The sequence below is a fragment of the Falco naumanni genome, chromosome 3, assembly GCF_017639655.2.
Source record: "Falco naumanni isolate bFalNau1 chromosome 3, bFalNau1.pat, whole genome shotgun sequence".
NCBI classification, from domain to species: domain Eukaryota; kingdom Metazoa; phylum Chordata; class Aves; order Falconiformes; family Falconidae; genus Falco; species Falco naumanni.
The window spans coordinates 22,840,578-22,856,510 of record NC_054056.1 but is presented as its reverse complement, the minus strand read 5'-3'; positions in this window follow the sequence as shown (position 1 = coordinate 22,856,510).

Sequence of the window (15,933 nt, the reverse complement as noted above, 5' to 3'; positions counted from 1 at the left end):
AAAAAGAGAGCATGTATGTAAGCAACAGGGGGTAACTCAGCAAGAGCTGAGCATGTGCTTTTTAGTTAATCAAAAGCAAAATCCTAATTCTAAGCTTCTGGTGTCTGGTAATCCCTTTGAGTATTGTGGTCACCCTTCCCAGCTGCAGCTGGGGTTTGGATGGCCTCAGGCCTGGGGCTGCGGTTGTGCCTGGTGTTACGTGTGTGTGTGTGTCCCTGTCCTGCGCCAAGTTTGTGCCTGTGGATCAACTCCTGTGGGACAGCAGCTCCGCGGGAGAGGAGCGCTGTGTGGCGGTGGCCATGGAGGCTGGTGAGCCTGCCTGCCTGTCGCCCTCCATCAGCCTCATCTACAGCTGATGCCACCCAAGGGGGTGCCGGGGGGTGCCCCCCTCCCTTCCCAAGCACCTTGTGTCTCCTGGTCCTGCACCCGTGAATGTTACTGACGTGTGGTCGGACCGAGCCTTCCAAAGAAAGGCTAGTGATGGCTTTGCTATCTGAACAATCAGCACCTTCGCTCCCGAGGAGCTCCAGCAGACCCTAGAGGCTGTGCAGGCTGGGGGGAGGGGGGGGCACAGCAGTAGCATGGGGGCTTCTCCAGCCCAGGCCGTGATGGTGCCCTGTAGGGAAGTGTGTGCCCCATCCTACCTCCCTACCAGGTATGTATGGCCCCAGCCCTGCACTGGTTTGTGCAGGAGCAGCACAGTACGCTGTGAATCCCCTGTCCACCCCTCCAGGAAGGCAAGTCCCTCTCGGACCCTGGGTTTTGTGTCAGCCTGTGACTGTAACGGTCTTTAAACTGAGCTCATGCGGGCGGGATTAGCAGTGGTGACTGGGATTACTTATGGCTTCTGTAGTGGAGGAGGTGTTATAAACCCCACCGCTCACAAGCCCTCATTATACAATCATAGAGAGTATCACTTTATGTAATTGTCATTATCTAGCTATTTATTTGTGTGGTGATCTCAGAACACCCGAGGTGACCAGTTTCTTCCCAGAAATGATCATGCATCAGTTTATGTGAAACTAAAATATGTGGCGGCCGTCCAAGGCCTGGAGAAGGGCAGGGATGATAAGGTGCTGGGGCTACAAAGGTCATTGCTTTGCTGGGGGAAGATGAAGTTATTCTGTTTTTTGCAAATAATGTTTCCCCCCCTCCCTGCCCTGACTCATTCTTTAAAATGACAGAATGGTTTTGGCTGAAGTTGTGCCCTCTGTCTCCTGTTACTGGATTTAGCCCATCCAAAGGTTCCTGTAAGGCCTGATGTGGGGCTGCCTGTGCTGTTGGTGGCTGCGGCATCCCCATGGCCTGCCTGGGCAGGGGACGGAGAGACTCCTTTATGTCCTGTAGGTTACATCAAGCAGCAGATGTATCATAGCTTCCTCCCCAGGATATGTTTTAAAAAATGGATGCTAATGTACTAAAAGGAAAGATACCATTTATTTTTAAACAGGGTTTAACCAGAAACCATTTGCTGGTGGTTTTTTGTTTTGTTTTTTGTTTTTTTTTTTTCACTTAAACACAGTGTGTTTTGGGAAAACAATGGGGCGAAGATGTACAAATCCAAGCTGAGAATGAGAGAGTATAAACTAAACCCAAATACTGCATCAGCTGTAGGACGATGCTGTTTACTGCTGCACACCCACAGTAAATCCATGGGCATCATTTGATGCATCTGTTATTAGCTGGTAATATGGAAGGTCAAATGCAGATAGCGCTGAGGGGGGACCCAGCCCACCACCCTGTCTGCACCCCTGAGGAGCACAGGGTGTACGATGTGCAGGAGAGGAGCAGCAGCAGCGCCGGATCAGCAACGGCTCACCGGTGACTTTGTGCAGGGGAGAAAGTGAGTGTGGGAAGGGAGAAGGGGAGAAAGAGGGACATGGTGATGAGTGTCAGAGAGATTTGTCTTGTGCTTCTAAAGCATCTCCTAGCCTGTCATACCCACCACCACGGTGTTATCACAGGTTGTGCTACATCATCCCCGTTCCCGGGAAGCGGTGCTGCTGCCAGAAACGCTGCAGAGCAAGAGGGATCGATTGCTGGCTGCGCTCCTTGCTCTGAAGTCCTGCCTACAGCACGGCATGGAAGCAACTTGTAAAGGAGGGATTACACGGGTGGACAGACAGAATAGGGGCCAGGAAACAAAAAGCAGGCTGTAATAATTGTCTGACTCGAAGGCAAACAAACCCAATGCGGGATTGTGGCAAGCTGATTTCACAAAGTGATTTAGCTGTTTTTCCTTGAATGTTGCCCAGTCTCTGCTGGGAAATAGTTGGTCCGGGCACACTGACAGGCTTTATCTGGAACTGGAGGTGACTCGACTTTGGAGGTGGTTGAGTGTCTGAGAGGTGGGTGTCCCGAAGCGGTAGCTCAGGGACTGGCAGGTGATAGACATCGTGGCACTATGACCCCATGGAGGACTGGACGTCTTGCTGAGCTGGGTGTTGGTGCAGGCTCTGCAGGGCACTAGATAGGCACAGCTACCACCAGGGGGGTGGCATGTGGGGACCCTTCTGCCCTGCTGTCACAGGATGTCCCTAGAGGCCAGGCGGGATGGGTCTTTCCCTCTTGCTCTGTGGATCCAGCACAGGGGTGGGACTGAGCCCTGTGTTGACATCTTGGACGTCAGCATCTAATCTTTTTTCCCTTCTCCGGTGTCTTCACGAGATTATTTTAGAGCCTGTATGGAGGCTTCAGGTGGGCACTGCTTCCCTGAGCTGACCCTGCTGAGCAGAGTCCTGGTCACTGAGCGCCTTCTGCCATGTAAGCCTTGTAGGCACCTGACTTGAGCATCCTCGTTGTGAATCCTTGAAGGATCATGGAAAGCTGCGTTAATGTTCTTGTCCCTCCCTGTTCTCTTCCCCCACTTCCACAAAACCTCTCATGCATGGTGTCAAGGAAGGGTGAAGCTGAGACACCAGACAGAGCTGTGTCCCTGCTCCAGAGAGTAGAACATGTTTTCTCAGAGGTGCAGTCCTACCATGGTCATGCACTTAGCTGTGTCTGAGGGCTGTCTGCGGTGAACACAAGGGTCTCACATGGGTTACGGAGGGATTTGAAGCATGCCTGAGCGTGGGCTTGCCGCTTAGCTAACGGGGCACTCCATAGCTTCTGGCTCACCAAGCGCCGGCTCCACACGTCTGGGAAGAGAGGGGCAGGAGGGCATGGGGCTGTGCAGGCTGCCGGGTGGTGTCCAGCTGTCTGTTACCTGACCTTTAGCAAGAAATGGGAATAGAAATAGAATAAACTAGTGAGGTTTGGCCTTAAATGGATTCAGCCACAGCAATTCCCCCCCTTGCAGTGAGGGGGAGGTTAAATGCTGATTTGCATTAATTAATAATTTAATTTCAGCCGAGCTGTGCTTGGCTGAGTGCAACCCCTGCTGCCTTCCCAGGCTGTGCTGCAGTGGGCAATCCGCCGGCCAAATTTGCTCATATTTCCTCAGAGGTCCTTACATTTCCCAAAAGCCTTAATGCCTGTCCAAACATAGTTTAAATTTCTGGGATGATGCAACTTCCCATTAACTGAGTTAGGGGGTTCACCATGGACTGCTATGCACTTTGTGATGTCAGGCTCTGTGGGAGCAAAGCAGAGGTCCTTGCTTTTCACTAAGTTAGAGGATGTCTCTGAAACACTTCAGACATGTCTCTGTAGGGGAACTTTCACTATTACTTGCAGGAAGGGAACCTTTCCAAGTCTGGAAATAACCTGGCTTTCCCCTGTGTACTTTGAGGCTCTCTGGGGACTTTGCTGCTTTCTGCAGGCACGACCCAAGGCAGTACCGGGGGGAGGGTGAAGGGGGTCGCTGAAGCTCTGGACCCTCTGCCAGGCAGCTGCCTTCCCTGTGGGACAAAGCAGATGACTAACCCCTGGGTTAGTCAAGTACCAGTTTACAGCCAGATCTGGATGAGTGCTCTGTAACTGGAGAATCAGCCTCTATGACAAGGGGCTTGGGATTGACCTTGCCGGCAGCTGCTGGAGAGCTGAGGAAGGCAGCCAGTACTTTCCCTTTTAGAAAACCAATACCTCTATCTCTGGGTGGGCACCGGAAAGCAGAGTTAGCCTTTTCCTGCTAAAAGGTTAACTTTCTTTTTGGCACGGGCTCTGAAAGGTCTGGAAAAGCCAGTGACTCCCTGCTGCTGCCCAGGCTCCCTGGGGCTGCGTTGGGTAGGGCAGGAAAGCTCGGGATGCTTGGAGGTGGGATGCTGCGGGCACACACCGGGCAGGGGTCAGTGGGGTCTGCTGCAGCAGGGTGGGTTAAATGCTGGGGAAAGGTCAGGTGAGTGAAAGGACAGCCTCCGAGGGAAACGGGGCTCTGCTGAACAGGTTCATCTGAAAATAGTGGTGGGAGGTACAACAGCAGACCAGCTGGGGCTGGGTGAGCCACCACAGGCCCCAGGGTGGGTTTTGAACGAGCAGCTTTACCAGAGAGGGGGGCAGTGACCTTAATGAGGAGGGAGAAGCACATGTAGACAATATGAAAACACTCCCTTTTCCACTTCATTTTCACTTTATTATATTCCCCCACACCTCTCGTCCTTAGAAACCCAATGCAGTGAAGAAAGGGGCCTGCAGCATTAGCAAAGAGGGGAGCGGGGCGCTGGGTTAGCTGGCCAAGCCTGTGCAGCTTGAAGGTATAAAGTACAGGTCTGGCAAAACAACCTTGGAGTATTCCAGCCTGCTGGCGGCACTGCCAGTTCTCCCACACTCACCACCTGCCATGGGACTGGGGCTCCAGCTGAGAGATGCTGAACCTCCCCACTGACAGCCCAGTCCCAGCTGCAGAAGGCTGCTGGTGGAGATGCTGGCTCCTGCCCCAGCACCTGGGGCAGAGCAGGCTGCGGAGGGGAGCGGAGCTGTGAGGTTCCCTCGTGTGTAGGCTGCTCTGGTCTGAGTGTCAGGAGCTGGGTGTTGGGGTGAGGGGAGGGCACAAAAAAGGATTTAGGTGCACATGTTGCTAAAGACATCTGATGTCAAAGGGGAAGTGTAACTTGAGCTTTGGCTGTCCATCAGATCTCCTCCAGTAAGAGATGTCCATCATCTCCCCTACTGCCGGTAAGGGATTTGCACGGCGGGTATTATGGATATGAGACTGGAGGAATAACTGGTTTCTGTGTTTCTGTTTACTTTCTGTGGCCGAATGCAGGAGAGGCTCAAGGCTGGTGCTGGCAGGTTTGGGGACCTTCACGAAGAGGCAGGCAATTGCAGAAGTGAATGCAGAGAACACGTGTTTTACGTCATTTGGCATGAACATAAAGGATGGCTCTGAAATACTTCAGACACTTGTCTGTAGGGGAACTGTCACTATTATTATTATTTTTGAGATTAATTATTATTATTACTATTACACTATATCCAACATAAGCGCTGTGCTGTTGTACACCAAGGATTCATCTCAATACTGTCATTTGCCTAAAGGACGAGCTTAAAAATGGAGTGTGACAGATGATGCTGTACGCCAGTACAATCTCCTCAGCTTCTCCTGGGCAGTGCTTGAAGGGCCCTTATAATATTCTCTGAATGTAGCCGGTGGCTGTCATTGCTCCAAGAGGCTCATGAAGGGTGCACAGTTCAAAGGGCTACCCAGGTGGGTGCTGGTACGTAGCCAATAAAGCTGGGGAAAGCAAACCTGTGAGCAGCTGCCTTGCTCCTGGTTCTTGTGCCACGGAAGAATCTGAGCTCGTTGTCCAAGTTTTAAACAGCCTGCTCCGTGTTGCTATTCCCCTCCCCGGGATGGGAGGCACCCAGCGTGCTGGCGCAGGTGGGATGTAGGATGTACGGAGAAGCTCTCACACCGCAGTGACCTTCCTGCCCCTTGGGAAGAGCTGTCATGGGATGTCACATGGGGAAATGCTGCATGATGCGTGGCTGGGAGGGTGACAAAAGGTGTCTGTGGCCTGTAAGCGAATACTGAAAAAGGAATGAAACAAACCCAATGGGTTATCCCAGTTGTGCTCTCTCCTCTTGCCGTCCCTCCATCAGGCAGGGGAGAAGGGCATCAGGGCAGTGAGCTGGGGGGCAGGGGGCAATTCTGTTATGCAAATCAGTGTGGGTACATAAAGGGAAAGAGGTGGTTCTATTAGAAAACAAAGTGAAAGAGAGGATGGTGAAAGAAATGGAAGCCTTTGAGGTGAAGGAGGAGTGAGTTCACGGGGGACTACCTGCCTCAAGGCTGCCCAAAATTATCCTTGGGAGAAAACAGCCCCGCTGGGGGAGAAGAGATGAAGGAAGCGGGTCATGGCTGGGGCCAGAGGAGGCTGAAGGGCTTTGGAAAGGTCCCGGCTTGGGGAAGCAACACCAAGGAGACGTGGCCAGTAACAGGAAGGTTTGCAAGAGCCCATCAAGGAGCACTTTGCTGTCTTACACCGAGTGAGTATGACCCCTGCTGTTTCTACGTGCAGCATGAGAAAGCATCTACTAAAGAAAGCAGGAGCTGGCAGCAGAAAGATGCTCTGAGGAAGTATGTCCTGGTTTGGGATGGGCTGGAGATGTGGGTGTCTGAAGGCTCTTCTGACAGATCCCTTTCCACCACTTGGATGTACAGCATTCGCTGTTGGGAAAGCAAGAAGTGATGTGGGGCAGGGGGATAAAAGGGGCAGAGAGAGAATCTGGAAATGGACAGAGCCCTCCGACGAGTTGGAGAGGCAACACTGGCCTGCGCTGTGAAACTTGGCAAGGTTTGGGGCTCAATCTATTTGATTTTTAGCAGGCACGAAGGATGCTGTTGGAGGTGAAAGGTGCTGGACTACGGTGGGCAGCAAGCTGTACCCCAGGGGACAGGTTTCCCGAGTAAAAGGGATTAGTGCCCCTGGGGCAGGTGGGCTCCCAGCCCAGGGGCTGACCCTGTCCGCAGGCCGGGGGGAGCTGAAGACCCCCAGGCAACAAGGGGCCCACCAGGCTGCCAAGTGTAGGTCCTTGCTGCCATCTAGTGACTGTCAGGGCAACTAAAAATGTCAAAAAAAAAAAAAAAAAAAAAAGCTTGGTTGTAGTGCCGGACTGCAACCGGAGCCGCTAAACTTGCAAAGTTCAACCAGCAGGGACATAACCCTGACACATCGTGGTCCTTCTGCTTTCTGTAGCTCCTGCAAGCAAACGGTGGGAAGCTCTGGCACTGTAAGATTTCGGTGGCTAATTAGTCACGAAGCATATATGTCACTGAATAAGGTTATTTCCCGAAGTATAGAGTAGATTAGAACTGCCTTTTTTCCCCTCTGGTGCATTGCTGTGGACATGGCAAGGAGCCCCCAGGACAACCTTCCCTGAGGAAACGGGAGTGGTCTCAGTAGAAAGGGAAAAGGACCTTTATTTTTGAACTTTCAAGTGCTTCAGGCTCACCTAGTAATGATGGGCCGTGACCCATAAGATTATGACTTTCAATTTTTCTATGGAGAGGTGTAGGGAGGACGTCACAAGGCAATAGGACGTCGATCCGTCGTTTGAGATGGGTAATTGGGTTCAGAGATTTCTTGGCCCTCCCAGCTCTAGGAAATTAACAGGATGGCAATTCATCTTAACTTTCAAAACTGGACTCTTCTCCAGCTTCTATAATGATTTTCTACTGAAACCGAAGGGAGAAGTTCCTATAGATTCTGATTAGGCCAAGATTTCACCTTCAAACTTGGGAGTCCGATTACTGCTACTTCTGAGATAATAACACGGGAAAGAGAATACTTTTACCTTGGAATCATTTTTTGGAAATTTATCTGGAGCTTCTTTGTGTGTGCTGCTGCTGTGGCCTGTTCATCCCAGTACAAATATATTATGGGTCTGCAAACCTGTCTCCTGTGTCTCTGCACACCCTGTTACCACCTTGCAGGCTTCTCCCCTCCGCCTCCAACCAGCGGCTTGCAAGAGCAGTGATGGAAACAGGGTATTACAAAGTGACTTCTCCTTGTACCCCTTCTCTCTGTGACATCCTTCCGCCCAAAGCTTTGCAGGGAGGGAGCCCAACTGCAAGGGCTTTAGCTGCTGGGAGCAGGATGCCTAGAAATGCTGCAGGTATCCCATTTACCATTGCTTCAGTCTTTCTTGTTCCCTGGCACCTCAGGGAGCTGCGGTGCCAATGGTGATAAATCATTTCTGCTGCTTGTGTCCTTGGGGGCAGCTGCAGTAATTACTTGGAGTGACCCTTCCTTTCAGCCATCGTCAAAACCTTGCCATAATCCCAGAAGAGCTTAAATCCTTGATAGGGTGTAAACTGCTGGCACCAAGGGCAGTGCGTGTAGCCAAACAGGAATATATATAACACTCCAACTACTGCCCTCCAACCTGTGTATTTTTAAAACAAGGTTAATGATCTCTTGTTAAAAAGAGAACAAAAGTGCAATGGTCTTCAAAAGGTGGTGACTGTTTATCCGTCTATCATGTTTTCAAGAATGTTGCCAGGGAATTGGAGATGATGGTCCCCTTCATTGGAGTCTGGAGGTTTCTCTGGACACACGAAGGTGACGTGTGTGTGACCTAGGGGACCTGGCAGCCCGCTTGGGTGAGGATGGGAGTGGTGAATCGGGACTGCTCATGGATCAGCCAGGCTCATGAGGAGATGGTGGTGGAATGCTTCCCCCCTCTGAAGGGGAATCTGTCTTTTGTTCTGCTAGGTTTGCTATGCTCTTCAAGCACTGGGGAGGTACAATATTGGACAGAGACAAAGTCAAAAAGCTCCTGAAGGTGTGCAGAGGACTCAGATGGTGAAAGGTGCACAAAAAGCAGAGTGCTCTCCAAAGAGCAACGTGCTTCCAAAGGTGAATGGCTTTCCACCCTGCTGCATGGTGAGGCATGTGGCATTTCCACCCCGCTACATGCACACAGGCTGACCTTTTCCTTCCCTGCCACATACTGTGGCACTGTACAACCAACAAAGCCTACCTGGGTTTGATGAACCCCTGATTTGTCCCCAGTAGGAAGCATGAGAGATGTTCCTGCAAGCTTTTGGGCTGGTGGTTGTATGTGGGGTGGCTGTGGAGGGTGCCGGGTGGTGGCAGCAGAGCTGCTGCTGGACCCGGCCAGCTCCCGATGGCCAGCAAGTCATTCCTTTGCTGCTCCCATCAGGAGGGCAGCTTTGTGAAACATCTGAGCATACCACACCTGGGTTTTAATTCTGGAGCAGTGTGCTGTTTTGGGGGCTGTAGGCTAGAGGAGTGTATCCTCTGCATCAATGGAGCTGTCACGGGTCATGCTTGGAGACCACAGGTTGCTGTGTAGGAAGAATTTTACAATTTCACTTGTCCCAGTGAGATTGTTTGGAGAAATGTAGCCCACAAATACCAGAGCCTGGGTGTGTACCACCCAACGGGTTTAATAATGGCATGTTAGGAGTGGAAAAGGCTATTTCTCATGGAGCATCATCCAACACCCTTGCTGTTGCACACCCGTGCTGCATGTTCAGACTAGAAACCAGACACAATTTGTAACAAGGAGTGTGTTTAACTCTTGGAACAGTTTGCTTGGGCAACATGGTGAATTCTCTGTCATTTGCAGTTGCCAAATCCAGACGTAATGTCTTTCCCCATATCATGACATAACAAAACCATAAGTAATTGGGGTCAGGGCATAGCAAGAGCAGTGGCACATACCCCAGACTTACTAGACAGTAAGTCTCAGCTGTTGGTGATACCAAACCCCAATGTTTGCAATATCTTCCTTGCAACTAACAAAGGATTTGGGGGTTTTACATTTCCAGAGCTGTTCTGTGTTACTTGTTGCCTTTTGCTGGAAGAAGGGATGGGGAGCACACCCTAGCAGAGGTCACACTCAAGTTCTTGCCCTCTATCCCCTCTTCCCCTCGATATGTCTGAGGACACCAAAATTACCAACTGGTTTCAATGATCCCAAAAAATCAAACCAGAAGCTGACTCCATCTGTGATGGAGGCAAAAAGAGAGCGATTATTTTATGTACAAACTCCCATTCGCAGCCTTTCCTCATGCTAGGAATCATGTATGTGGCAAATGTTCAGATCAACTTCACAGCCAGCTGCATCATGACCAAAACCTGGAATTCAAAATCCCATGTAAAATTCACCAAAAATACCTGAAAAGAATGCTTGGCTTTAACTTGCATGGCAGGCCAAAAGCTGTGCATGTCCTCTGGAGTTTGGGTATATATGTGTAAATTAGAATTCTCTGACATTGCTTGAATTAAATGAGTGGATTAAAAAAATAATAATAGCCTGGCTCTGTCTGGAAAGGATGCTAGAAGATACAAGTTGGACAAAAAAACCTAAGTGAGATTGCTGAAGTTTTTGTATCAAACCTGAAGACCCCAGGCTGAGATGCTAAGAAAGGAAAAATAACAGGCTTAAAGTTTTTGCCCGTTGTCTCTTCTCAGTCACTGGGGCTGGAGCTCCTCAAGCAGAGGGTTTGATTTCAAAGTATGTAATTTTTTGCTGTGTTCAGCTGCCGGGGTTTAACTTGAGGGGAACCTTCTCCAGAGGAGGAGATATCCATGACCTCTCGTGGTGGATACATACAGGAAGAAAACAGATGCAATCATGTTGGTTGTTACCATTGTGATCCATTTATTCCCAGCTGGAGCATTCCTGGGGTGAGAGGAGCAGCCAGAGGCACCGGCAGCTGCGTCCCCACAGATTTGCTTTTCTGTTCCACTTGTTGGAAAGGCACTGGCTTTTCTTCACTGGGTCATGACGCCGTACAGGTATTTTAAAAAAATCAGTGCTTCTACCTGGACGATGATATTTTGTCAGTCTTCCCTGAGGCTTTACGGGTCTGAAGGCATGCTTGCTTTCATACAAATGAGAATGATTTGCCCTTGAAAGCCTCATTTTTTTTCCAGTGCTCTTGAGGTAGAAAGCAATGATGGCTTGCACCAGGTTTGTCCAGTAGTTCTTGCAGCAGGTAAAGAGGGAGAAATTCCTGACAGGGTAATCCTAACCAGCCCTAACCATCTCAGCAGCGTTAGCTGGAGTCCCTGCTTTGTGCCTGAAAGGAGCTGCACCTCTGGGCACTGCCAGAGCGCTGCCGAGCTGGCTAGTTGGGAAAGGAGCTGGCCCTGCCCAAGGGGCGGCTTTGGCAAACCCAGATTTTAACCATGGGTGGATTAAAAATGTTTCTGACTTTAACATTTGTTTAGATAACCCATCAAATCAGAAACTGGATGTTTCTTCAACCTCCCCCAAACCATGGATACTTGCAGAAGTGGCGTGGCCGGTGGTGTGAGTGGCCAATGGGCACCATCCTGGCTCTTCCGTAGCCATGGCAGCAGAGGGGCTCCTCAGCAGCGGCTCGGCATTGCATGGACCTGGGTGCGTGGGTGGGCTGGGAGTCTTGAGCAAAAATTCGTCTTTTGGCCTCGCTGCCATTCAGCTGTGCCAATGGGACCAAACATGGGAACGGCAGAGCTAACCTCAGTGTCACGGATTTGATCTGCAACAGCGCTTGGCTCGAGTTGACCAGAGGCTTGGAGCATCCGTTTATTCAGGATTACCTGGTTCCTACTCGGAATGGCTCGCTTAGAGTGGGATTTGGTGTCTGCGGGATCTGCCTGGGCAGGCAGCTCAGGCTGGTTGATAAAATGCCTGTATTCTATGTCTCCCTGTTTTGCAGAGTGAATGACATCCCTTAAAACAGATTCTCATTGAAGCCTTATTTTACTTGGTCATATTATAGCTAAATACTGTACATATTTTATTAAGTATATAAATACACTTGATGAATTAAGTTTATTTATATTAATTTACTACTAAGATGCTTGATAAATGCTGCCTTCAACTGCATATTGACATGTAGGAACTTTTTTGGTGTGAACGTATTTTGAGTCCTGTTACACTTCTGCCTGGTGCACAGTGGGATGCGAGTCCCAGGAGCCCCCAGCTGTGCCCGTTGCACGGGCCATTGTCACCACGCTGCTCTCTGGCTGGAACGAAACAGCCTCTGTGAAACCAGGCTGCATCACCCTCTCCTCCGGGCGTCCCTCCTGCCAGTCTCTCACCAGCCCTCGGTGCTGGGGCTGGGGCTGCTGGGAGCCAAGGCTGGGACTTTGGCACAGTTGCCTGCAGCAGCAGCTGGCGGAGGTGCAGAGCTGTAGCTGGGCTTTACCTTCACATACATTTTGCTTCCACAGGAGACCAATGAGAAAGCTTTTTTTCCCCCTCTCTTTAGCTTTTTTGTCTTGCTTCTTTCCTTTTTTTTTTTTTTTGCTTTTTTTTTGCTTTTGCTTTTTTTTGCTTTCACTTTTTTTTCTGCTTTTTTTTTTGCTTGTTTTTCTATTGCTTGTTTCTCTTTCTATTGCTTGTTTTTCTTTCTATTGCTTGTTTCTTGCTTGTTTCTCTTTCTATTGCTTGTTTTTCTTTCTATTGCTTGTTTCTTGCTTGTTTCTCTTTCTATTGCTTGTTTTTCTTTCTATTGCTTGTTTCTTGCTTGTTTCTCTTTCTATTGCTTGTTTCTCTTTCTCTTGCTTGTTTCTTGCTTGTTTCTCTTTCTCTTGCTTGTTTGCCCCCCCTTTCTTGCTGTTTCCCCATTGCCGTTTCTCCGCACAGAGCAGACCAAGCCCGCCCATCCCGCAGCACTGCCAGCTGAGGCTGTATCAGACAATCCTGCTCACAAGGCCTGTAAGCCAGTGCCGGTGCCCACCTCCCCGGCTGCACGGCTGCCATCCGCTCTGGCCCCTTCTTGCAGTGCAACCCGGGCTCACAAGCTTTATTGCAACTTGATGTTGCGATTGCTGCCAGCATTGTGAGTTGCTGCTTGCTTGGGGTGGTGTTAAGGGATGCTTGGTACACTGAAAGTGATGGATATAGGTTGCTCCATCCTTGGCAAAGCCATCCGTGTTTTGCACGGAACAGCAATTCCACTGCGGCGACCACCAACGATGAACAAACGCAAGCCGCTTTTCCAAGGAGCGGCGCAGCTGTGTTGTACTGGGGAGAGAACACAGGTCTGCCGCTTGAGTCGCCAGCCCCGGATCTTGGTTGCAATGTAGCAGGACCTCACCACGGTCATCTGCTCCCCCTGGCTTCTCTGAAACCTTTGCTGATGCAGGCTTGCCTGGCTGCCCTCAGACGGGGTGAAGCTCCCACCACTTCGCCTCGGCTGGCTGCTCCTGTGCCAGCTGCCCTCATTAGAACGCTGGGAGTCATTGCTGCCAACTTCTCACTTGTTCTTCTGACCTAGCAGTCTTGGCTGCTGCGGTGTTCGATGGACTTCTAGGCTCTGTGTTCAGCAGAGCTGAATTTGTCTGCAGTCATCTATTGAGGGCAAAATGAATTTCACCCTCACCTTCACTGATGTTGACTTCTTCAGCTGAAGATGCCTACAGTGTAGACAACTGTGTTTAATCAGACTAATCCCATTCCTGTTGTTTAACCTGATTTTTTTCCCCTCACCGACGTGGTGCTGCAGGACATCTGTTCCTTGTCTTCAGTATGAAAACCAGATTTTCTTGGATAAAAATCTTTTCAGTCTTAAACTCTTCCCATTGCTTCTCTCAGTTCTCAGTCCTCTGAATCAATTGGCATTGTTTAGCCTGATTTTTCTCATAAGCAATCCCTTTGGGACCTCCGATTGTTCCTGTGGCTCTCTGCTAAATACTTTCCTATTAGTCCTTATCTTCCTCAAAGTGTGATGCCCAAAACTGGAGACTCTACTCCAGCAGAGACCTCATGCTGAGCACTACGAACAGATTGCTATGTACAGAAGCAACAGATTTTCTTTCAGCTTCCTCTGTTGCTTTCTAAAATCAGTCTTTTCTATGTTTCCAGAAAACAATCAGTGCTCTGTCATACACTCCTTCCTCAAACACCACCTGAAGCTTTTGTGCATCTGGGGTGTGTGTGCATGGAATGGTCCGCCCCTCCATTCTGCCCATTCCTGGGTGCGTGGTTACAATTGGGAGCAATGCTGGTGTATGTAATGACTCCGTATGCTGGAGGAATGGGTTGGGGTTGCCTGGCCATTCCACTGCTGCTCCTCTCCCAGCCAGGTCATGCCTTGGCTTTCTGGCATCTCGTCCCACTCAAAACCTGCTTGGTGTAATGCCTGGCACAGGGTCCATCTCCCTCTTGGGAAGTATTTGTCTTTCTGTGCTGTTGTGATGGCTTGTGGAGATGCCTGAACTAACAGGAGAGGGCAGCTACTCGCAGGGCATTCTCTGGGGTTTCGAGTTCTGAGCTGTTTGCCTTTTTTATAATTTATATTTGTATTTTACTCTATTTTGCTTCTATGCAACCTCAGACAACAATTCCTCAGGAATAACTTATTTTCCTAACTTTTCAAAGGCTTCAGAGTTAGACTTTTGTTTGATGTGGGCAAGAAAAAGTTTCACAGGACACTTATAGGATTTTTGATTGACTGATATAATTTATTGATCTGTAGGCTATGCACTTCCTGATATTTTAAACTAAATACCAAGAGAGTTCATAATTTTTAAAGGAAACCAGGGTTTGGTTTTACTATACCCTGATGTGTTTCTCCCATTGGAGAGAGGGTAAGAGAGGCACCTTGGTGCCTAAACACCAGCACATCGCTTCCAGGTACATCTATTCATCTTCCCTGTCAATCCAAGCTCAGGGTGTGTAACACCAAACATCTCAGAACAGTGTCTGTTTTAGGGTTTGACTCTGCAAGGGAGGAACGGATGGAGATAAACCAGAGGTTGAAGGCAATTTGAGTGAAAGCAACCATGAAACAACAGATTCGCTGTTCTGAGGAAAGAAAGGGGTGAAAGGAGCAGAAAAAGGGTAATGAACTTCAAAAAGCAGATGTCAACAAGCCTGGGAAACAGGTAAATGTGTGTCTTCTGGGAAGATAATCCTGAAGCTAAATGAACTGTCAGTTACTGAAACTACCGTTGACAAAAGCGGAATGGTAAGCTATCCCGATGTGAAAGAAAGAGGAAACTGAGCAGCAGACCAGCATTCAGCTGCCCCAGGAGCCAAGACCTGGAAATCAAAGGGACTTATGTGACAGGTAGAAACAGGGGCTCGGAACGGACAGTGGCTGCAACAGCAACATAAACGTGGCAGGTTGCAATCTGAAAAAAATTGCATGTAAAACCAATTAAGAAAAAAAATCTAAAATGCCACATTTCCATAAATAGACAGAAGGAAATATTCCGTTGTTAATTTAATGAAAAAAGGTACAAACAGCAGATGAGGCTTAAGGGCTGGAAAATTCAACATTTTCTTCACTTCAGTTGTGTGAAGAATGTATCTGGTCAAAATAAATTAAAATGTAGAGAAGCTGAGCCTATCCAGATGAGCAGAATAAGGTGAAGAAGAAATTAACTTCAGAGATCTCAGAGGTCTGCAGATAAACCAGGATGATTCCTGTCTGTGAAAAGGTGGGGAAAAGAGAGCCTGAAAAATGTTCAACCAAGTTGCCTAACGCTGAGGCATAGAAAAAATACCTGAACAAATTATTTCACGCTCCTTATAAGTACAAAGAGGATTTAAAATGTTATTAAAACCCCAACCAACATGGGCTTGTCATGAGCAAATTGTGTTGAACCAATCTAATTCCCATCTCTGATGTGGCAGTGATCCAGACGAGTAAGAGGAGAGCTGTAAATGTGGCGTATCTTGGGTTGAGTAAGACTCTGGCAGCTATCTTATAAGCAAATAGCAAAGCATGGTACAGAAAAAAATGACCGATTGTTGGGTCTGTAAGTATCTTTACTCAGAGAGGAGTGACCTCTGCCACACTGCTGGAGTTTTAGTGGACTCCTTCAGATGTTTCTTCTCAATGCATACATCCAGTTTTGCTGTTAATTCACTGGTCCATGACCAAATTGTATGCCTAAAAATAATGATATGACCTCAGGTAGCATAGGGCTTGCTCTGCTCTGGCCTCAGGCTGTTGGTAGCATGGTTACTGTCATTAAAAACAAGGGCACTGCTCACCCTGGCAGGGGGTGGGAGAGCAGTACACCTTTCAGCTCAGCAGGGCTGAGCCCTTGGGGGAGGAAAATGCAGCTCCAGAAG